Source organism: Schistocerca gregaria, unplaced genomic scaffold (assembly GCF_023897955.1).
Source record: "Schistocerca gregaria isolate iqSchGreg1 unplaced genomic scaffold, iqSchGreg1.2 ptg000097l, whole genome shotgun sequence".
Taxonomy (NCBI): domain Eukaryota; kingdom Metazoa; phylum Arthropoda; class Insecta; order Orthoptera; family Acrididae; genus Schistocerca; species Schistocerca gregaria.
In genome coordinates this window covers 2,370,062-2,378,593 of record NW_026061713.1, presented here as the reverse complement: position 1 = coordinate 2,378,593, position 8,532 = coordinate 2,370,062, and positions in this window count along the sequence as shown.

Sequence of the window (8,532 nt, the reverse complement as noted above, 5' to 3'; positions counted from 1 at the left end):
ATGTGTGTGTCAGTGTCGTGCTTCTTCCCAAATAAGTGTGTGTAAGTGTAGTGCTTCTTCCCAAATAGGTGTGTTTCAGTGTATTGTCCCAAAATATGTGTGTGTCAGTGTAGTGCTTGTCCCCAAATAGGTGTGTGTCAGTTTAGTGCCTGTCCCCAAATAGGTGTGTATCAGTGTAGTGCTTCTTCCCACATAGGAGTGCGTCAGTGTAGTGCTACTTCCCAAATAGGTGTGTGTCAGTGTACTGCTTCTTCCCAAATAAGTGTGAGTCAGTGTTGTGATTCTTCCCAAATAAGTGTGTGTCAGTATAGTGCATCTTCCCAAATACGTGTGTGTCAGTGTAGTGCTTCTTCCCAAATAAGTGTGTGTCAGTGTAGTGCTTCTTCCCAAATAAGTGTGTGTCAGTGTAGTGCTTCTTCCCAAATAAGTGTGAGTCAGTGTAGTGCTTCTTCCCAAATAAGTGTGTGTAAGTGTGGAGCTCCTTCGCAAATAAATGTGAGTCAGTGTAGTGCTTCTTTCCAAATACGTGTGTGTCAGTGTAGTGCTTCTTCCCAAATAAGTGTGTGTCTGTGTAGTGCTTTTTCCAAATAGGTGTGTGTCTGTGTAGTGCTTCATCCCAAATAGGTGTGTGTCAGTGTAGTGCTTCTTCCCAAATAAGTGTGAGTCAGTGTTGTGATTCTTCCCAAATAAGTGTGTGTCAGTATAGTGCATCTTCCCAAATACGTGTGTGTCAGTGTAGTGCTTCTTCCGAAATAAGTGTGTGTCAGTGTACTGCTTCTTCCCAAAAAGTTGTGTGTCAGTGTAGCGCTTCTTCCTAAATAGGTGTGTGTCAGTGTAGTGCTTCTTCCCAAATAAGTGTGAGTCAGTGTTGTGATTCTTCCCAAATAAGTGTGTGTCAGTATAGTGCATCTTCCCAAATACGTGTGTGTCAGTGTAGTGCTTCTTCCCAAATAAGTGTGTGTCAGTGTAGTGCTTCTTCCTAAATAAGTGTGAGTCAGTGTAGTGCTTCTTCCCAAATAAGTGTGTGTAAGTGTGGAGCTCCTTCGCAAATAAATGTGAGTCAGTGTAGTGCTTCTTTCCAAATACGTGTGTGTCAGTGTAGTGCTTCTTCCCAAATAAGTGTGTGTCAGTGTAGTGCTTCTTCCCAAATAAGTGTGCGTCAGTGTAGTGCTTCTTCCCAAATAAGTGTGTGTAAGTGTGGAGCTCCTTCGCAAATAAATGTGAGTCAGTGTAGTGCTTCTTTCCAAATACGTGTGTGTCAGTGTAGTGCTTCTTCCCAAATAAGTGTGTGTCAGTATAGTGCATCTTCCCAAATACGTGTGTGTCAGTGTAGTGCTTCTTCCCAAATAAGTGTGTGTCAGTGTAGTGCTTCTTCCCAAATAAGTGTGAGTCAGTGTAGTGCTTCTTCCCAAATAAGTGTGTGTAAGTGTGGAGCTCCTTCGCAAATAAATGTGAGTCAGTGTAGTGCTTCTTTCCAAATACGTGTGTGTCAGTGTAGTGCTTCTTCCCAAATAAGTGTGTGTCAGTGTAGTGCTTCTTCCCAAATAAGTGTGCGTCAGTGTAGTGCTTCTTCCCAAATAAGTGTGTGTAAGTGTGGAGCTCCTTCGCAAATAAATGTGAGTCAGTGTAGTGCTTCTTTCCAAATACGTGTGTGTCAGTGTAGTGCTTCTTCCCAAATAAGTGTGTGTCAGTATAGTGCATCTTCCCAAATACGTGTGTGTCAGTGTAGTGCTTCTTCCCAAATAAGTGTGTGTCAGTGTAGTGCTTCTTCCCAAATAAGTGTGAGTCAGTGTAGTGCTTCTTCCCAAATAAGTGTGTGTAAGTGTGGAGCTCCTTCGCAAATAAATGTGAGTCAGTGTAGTGCTTCTTTCCAAATACGTGTGTGTCAGTGTAGTGCTTCTTCCCAAATAAGTGTGTGTCTGTGTAGTGCTTTTTCCCAAATAGGTGTGTGTCTGTGTAGTGCTTCTTCCCAAATAAGTGTGTGTCTGTGTAGTGCTTCTTCCCAAGTAAGTGTGTGTCTGTGTCGAGCTTCTTCGCAAATAAGTGTGGGTCAGTGTAGTGCTTCTTCCCAAATATGTGTGTGTCAGTGTAGTGCTTCTTCCCAAATACGTGTATGTCAGTGTAGTGCTTCTTCCCAGATAAGTGTGTGTAAGTGTCGAGCTTCCTCGCAAATAGGTGTGTGTCAGTATCGTGCTACTTCCCAAATAAGTGTGTGTCAGTGTAGTGCTTCTTCCCAAATAAGTGTGTGTCTGTGTAGTGCTTTTTCCCAAATAGGTGTGTGTCTGTGTAGTGCTTCATCCCAAATGGGTGTGTGTCTGTGTAGTGCTTATCCCATATAGGTGTGTGTCTGTGTAGTGCCTCTTCCCAAATAGGTGTGTGTCTGTGTAGTGCTACTTCCCAAATAGGTGTGTGTCTGTGTCGTGCTTCTTCCCAAATATGTGTGTGTCAGTGTAGTGCTTCTTCCCAAATAAGTGTGTGTCAGTGTAGTGCTTCTTCCCAAATAAGTGTGTGTATGTGTCGAGCTTCTTCACAAACAACTGTGAGTCAGTGTACTGCTTCTTCACAAATAAGTGTGTGTCAGTGTAGTGCTTCTTCCCAAATAAGTGTGTGTCAGTGTAGTGCTTCTTCCCAGATACATGTGTGTCAGTGTAATGCTTCTTCCCAAATAAGTGTGTGTAAGTGTCGAGCTTCTTCGCAAATATGTGTGTGTCAGTGTCGTGCTTCTTCCCAAATAGGTGTGTGTCAGTGTAGTGCTTCTTCCCAAATAAGTGTGTGTCAGTATTGTGCTTCTTCCCAAATAAGTGTGTGTCAGTATTGTGCTTCTTCCCAAAGAAGTGTGTGTCAGTGTAGTGCTTCTTCCCAAATACGTGTGTGTCAGTGTAGTGCTTCGTCCCAAATAAGTGTGAGTCAGTGTAGTGCTTCTTCCCAAATAAGTGTGTGTAAGTGTGGAGCTTCTTCGCAAATAAGTGTGAGTCAGTGTAGTGCTTCTTTCCAAATAAGTGTGTGTCTGTGTAGTGCTTCTTCACAAATAGGAGTGTGTCTGTATAGTGCATCTTCCCAAATAGGTGTGTGTCTGTGTAGTGCTTCTTCCCAAATAAGTGTGTGTCCGTGTAGTGCTTCTTCCCAAGTAAGTGTGTGTAAATGTCGAGCTTCTTCGCATATAAGTGTGTGTCAGTGTAGTGCTTCTTCCCAAATAAGTGTGTGTCAGTGTAGTGCTTCTTACCAAATATGTGTGTGTCAGTGTAGTGCTTCTTCCCAAATACGTGTGTGTCAGTGTAGTGCTTCATCCCAGATAAGTGTGTGTAAGTGTCGAGCTTCTTCGCAAATAGGTGTGTGTCAGTGTCGTGCTTCTTCCCAAATAAGTGTGTGTAAGTGTAGTGCTTCTTCCCAAATAGGTGTGTGTCAGTGTATTGTCCCAAAATAGGTGTGTGTCAGTGTAGTGCTTGTCCCCAAATAGGTGTGTGCCAGTTTAGTACTTGTCCCCAAATAGGTGTGTGTCAGTGTAGTGCTTCTTCCCAAATAGGAGTGCGTCAGTGTAGTGCTACTTCCCAAATAGGTGTGTGTCAGTGTACTGCTTCTTCCCAAATAGGTGTGTGTCAGTGTACTGCTTCTTCCCAAATAGGTGTGTGTCAGTGTAGTGCTTCTTCCCAAATAGGTGTGTATCAGTGCAGTGCTTCTTCCCAAATAGGTGGGTGTCAGTGTAGTGCTTCTTCCCAAAAAGGTGTGTGTCAGTGTAGCGCTTCTTCCCAAATAGGTGTGTGTCAGTGTAGTGCTTCTTCCCAAATAAGTGTGAGTCAGTGTAGTGATTCTTCCCAAATAAGTGTGTGTCAGTATAGTGCATCTTCCCATATACGTGTGTGTCAGTGTAGTGCTTCTACCCAAATAACTGTGTCAGTGTAGTGCTTCTTCACAAATAAGTGTGAGTCAGTGTAGTGCTTCTTCCCAAATAAGTGTGTGTAAGTGTGGAGCTTCTTCACAAATAAGTGTGAGTCAGTGTAGTGCTTCTTTCCAAATAAGTGTGTGTCTGTGTAGTGCTTCTTCAGAAATAGGAGTGTGTCTGTGTAGTGCTTCTTCCCAAATAGGTGTGTGTCTGTGTCGTGTTTCTTCCCAATTATTGGGTGTCAGTGTAGTGCTTCTTCCCAAATAAGTGTGTGTCAGTGTAGTGCTTCTTCCCAAATACGTGTGTGTCAGTGCAGTGCTTCTTCCCAAATAAGTGTGTGTCAGTGTAGTGCTTCTTCCCAAATAGGTGTGTGTCTGTGTAGTGCTTCTTCCCAAATAGGTGTGTGTCTGTGTAGTGCTTCTTCCCAAATAGGTGTGTGTCTGTGTAGTGCTACTTCCCAAATAGGTGTGTGTCTGTGTCATGCTTCTTCCCAAATAAGTGTGTGTCAGTGTAGTGCTTCTTCCCAAATAAGTGTGTGTAAGTGTGGAGCTTCTTCACAAATAAGTGTGAGTCAGTGTAGTGCTTCTTTCCAAATAAGTGTGTGTCTGTGTAGAGCTTCTTCCCAAATACGTGTGTGTCAGTGTAGTGCTTCTTCCCAAATAAGTGTGTGTCTGTGTAGTGCTTTTTCCCAAATAGGTGTGTGTCTGTGTAGTGCTTCATCCCAAATAGGTGTGTGTCTGTGTAGTGCTTCATCCCAAATAGGTGTGTGTCTGTGTAGTGCTTCTTCCCAAATAGGTGTGTGTCTGTGTAGTACTACTTCCCAAATAGGTGTGTGTCTGTGTTGTGCTTCTTCCCAAATAGGTGTGTGTCTGTGTAGTGCTTATTCCCAAATAGGTGTGTGTCAGTGTAGTGCTTCTTCCCAAATAGGTGTGTGTCTGTATAGTGCTTCTTCCCAAATAAGTGTGTGTCCGTGTAGTGCTTCTTCCCAAGTAAGTGTGTGTAAGTGTCGAGCTCCTTCGCAAATAAGTGTGGGCCAGTGTAGTGCTTCTTCCCAAATAAGTGTGTGTCAGTGTAGTGCTTCTTCCCAAATATGTGTGTGTCAGTGTAGTGCTTCTTCCCAAATACGTGTATGTCAGTGTAGTGCTTCTTCCCAGATAAGTGTGTGTAAGTGTCGAGCTTCCTCGCAAATAGGTGTGTGTCAGTGTCGTGCTTCTTCCCAAATAAGTGTGTGTCAGTGTAGTGCTTTTTCCCAAATAGGTGTGTGTCTGTGTAGTGCTTCATCCCAAATAGGTGTGTGTCTGTGTAGTGCTTCTTCCTAAATAAGTGTGAGTCAGTGTTGTGATTCTTCCCAAATAAGTGTGTGTCAGTATAGTGCATCTTCCCAAATACGTGTGTGTCTGTGTAGTGCTTCTTCCCAAATAAGTGTGTGTCAGTGTAGTGCTTCTTCCCAAATAAGTGTGAGTCAGTGTAGTGCTTCTTCCCAAATAAGTGTGTGTAAGTGTGGAGCTTCTTCGCAAATAAGTGTGAGTCAGTGTAGTGTTTCTTTCCAAATAAGTGTGTGTCTGTGTAGAGCTTCTTCCCAAATACGTCTGTGTCAGTGTAGTGCTTCTTCCCAAATAAGTGTGTGTCTGTGTAGTGCTTTTTCCCAAATAGGTGTGTGTCTGTGTAGTGCTTCATCCCAAATAGGTGTGTGTCTGTGTAGTGCTTCATCCCAAATAGGTGTGTGTCTGTGTAGTGCTTCATCCCAAATAGGTGTGTGTCTGTGTAGTGCTTCATCCCAAATAGGTGTGTGTCTGTGTAGTGCTTCTTCCCAAATAGGTGTATGTCTGTGTAGTGCTCCTTCCCAAATAGGTGTGTGTCAGTGTACTGCTTCTTCCCAAATAGGTGTGTGTCTGTGTAGTGCTTATTCCCAAACAGGTGTGTGTCTGTGTAGTGCTTATTCCCAAACAGGTGTGTGTCAGTGTAGTGCTTCTTCCCAAATAGGTGTGTGTGTCTGTATAGTGCTTCTTCCCAAATAAGTGTGTGTCCCTGTAGTGCTTCTTCCGAAGTAAGTGTGTGTAAGTGTCGAGCTTCTTCGCAAATAAGTGTGGGTCAGTGTAGTGCTTCTTCCCAAATAAGTGTGTGTCAGTGTAGTGCTTCTTCCCAAATATGTGTGTGTCAGTGTAGTGCTTCTTCCCAAATACGTGTATGTCAGTGTAGTGCTTCTTCCCAGATAAGTGTGTGTAAGTGTCGAGCTTCCTCGCAAATAGGTGTGTGTCAGTGTCGTGCTTCTTCCCAAATAAGTGTGTGTCAGTGTAGTGCTTCTTCCCAAGTAAGTGTGTGTCTGTGTAGTGCTTTTTCCCAAATAGGTGTGTGTCTGTGTTGTGCTTCATCCCAAATAGGTGTGTGTCTATGTAGTGCTTATCCCAAATAGGTGTGTGTCTGTGTAGTGCTTCTTCCCAAATAGGTCTGTGTCTGTGTAGTGCTACTTCCCAAATAGGTGTGTGTCTGTGTCGGGCTTCTTCCCAAATATGTGTGTGTCAGTGTAGTACTTCTTCCCAAATAAGTGTGTGTCAGTGTAGTGCTTCTTCCCAAATAAGTGTGTGTAAGTGTCGAGCTTCTTTGCAAACAACTGTGAGTCAGTGTAGTGCTTCTTCACAAATAAGTGTGTGTCAGTGTAGTGCTTCTTCCCAAATAAGTGTGTGTCAGTGTAGTGCTTCTTCCCAAATACACTCCTGGAAATGGAAAAAAGAACACATTGACACCGGTGTGTCAGATCCACCATACTTGCTCCGGACACTGCGAGAGGGCTGTACAAGCAATGATCACACGCACGGCACAGCGGACACACCAGGAACCGCGGTGTTGGCCGTCGAATGGCGCCAGCTGCGCAGCATTTGTGCACCGCCGCCGTCAGTGTCAGCCAGTTTTCCGTGGCATACGGAGCTCCATCGCAGTCTTTAACACTAGTAGTATGCCGCGACAGCGTGGACGTGAACCGTATGTGCAGTTGATGGACTTTGAGCGAGGGCGTATAGTGGGCATGCGGGAGGCCGGGTGAACGTACCGCCGAGTTGTTCAACACGTGAGGCGTGAGGTCTCCACAGTACATCGATGTTGTCGCCAGTGGTCGGCGGAAGGTGCAAGTTCCCGTCGACCTGGGACCGGACCGCAGCGACGCACGGATGCACGCCAAGACCGTAGGGTCCTACGCAGTGCCGTAGGGGACCGCACCGCCACTTCCCAGCAAATTAGGGACACTGTTGCTCCTGGGGTATCGGCGAGGACCATTCGCAACCGTCTCCATGAAGCTGGGCTATGGTCCCGCACACCGTAAGGCCGTCTTCTGCTCACGCCCCAACATCGTGCAGCCCGCCTCCAGTGGTGTCGCGACAGGCGTGAATGGAGGGACGAATGGAGACGTGTCGTCTTCAGCGATGAGAGTCGCTTCTGCCTTGGTGCCAATGATGGTCGTATGCGTGTTTGGCGCCGTGCAGGTGAGCGCCACAATCAGGACTGCATACGACCGAGGCACACAGGGCCAACACCCGGCATTATGGTGTGGGGAGCGATCTCCTACACTGGCCGTACACCTCTGGTGATCGTCGAGGGGACACTGAATAGTGCACGGTACATCCAAACCGTCATCGCACCCATCGTTCTACCATTCCTAGACCAGCAAGGGAACTTGCTGTTCCAACAGGACAATGCACGTCCGCATGTGTCCCGTGCCACCCAACGTGCTCTAGAAGGTGTGAGTCAACTACCCTGGCCAGCAAGATCTCCGGATCTGTCCCCCATTGAGCATGTTTGGGACTGGATGAAACGTCGTCTCACGCGGTGTTCACGTCCAGCACGAACGCTGGTCCAACTGAGGCGCCAGGTGGAAATGGCATGGCAAGCCGTTCCACAGGACTACATCCAGCATCTCTACGATCGTCTCCATGGGAGAATAGCAGCCTGCTTTGCTGCGAAAGGTGGATATACACTGTACTAGTGCTGACATTGTGCATGCTCTGTTGCCTGTGTCTATGTGCCTGTGGTTCTGTCAGTGTGATCATGTGATGTATCTGACCCCAGGAATGTGTCAATAAAGTTTCCCCTTCCTGGGACAATGAATTCACGGTGTTCTTATTTCAATTTCCAGGACTGCACGTGTGTGTCAGTGTAATGCTTCTTCCCAAATAAGTGTGTGTAAGAGTCGAGCTTCTTCGCAAATATGTGTGTGTCAGTGTCGTGCTTCTTCCCAAATAAGTGTGTGTAAGTGTAGTGCTTCTTCCCAAATAGGTGTGTTTCAGTGTATTGTCCCAAAATAGGTGTGTGTCAGTGCAGTGCTTGTCCCCAAATAGGTGTGTGTCAGTTTAGTGCCTGTCCCCAAATAGGTGTGTATCAGTGTAGTGCTTCTTCCCAAATAGGAGTGCGTCAGTGTAGTGCTACTTCCCAAATAGGTGTGTGTCAGTGTACTGCTTCTTCCCAAAAAGGGGTGTGTCAGTGTAGCGCTTCTTCCTAAATAGGTGTGTGTCAGTGTAGTGCTTCTTCCCAAATAAGTGTGAGTCAGTGTTGTGATTCTTCCCAAATAAGTGTGTGTCAGTATAGTGCATCTTCCCAAATACGTGTGTGTCATTGTAGTGCTTCTTCCCAAATAAGTGTGTGTCAGTGTAGTGCTTCTTCCC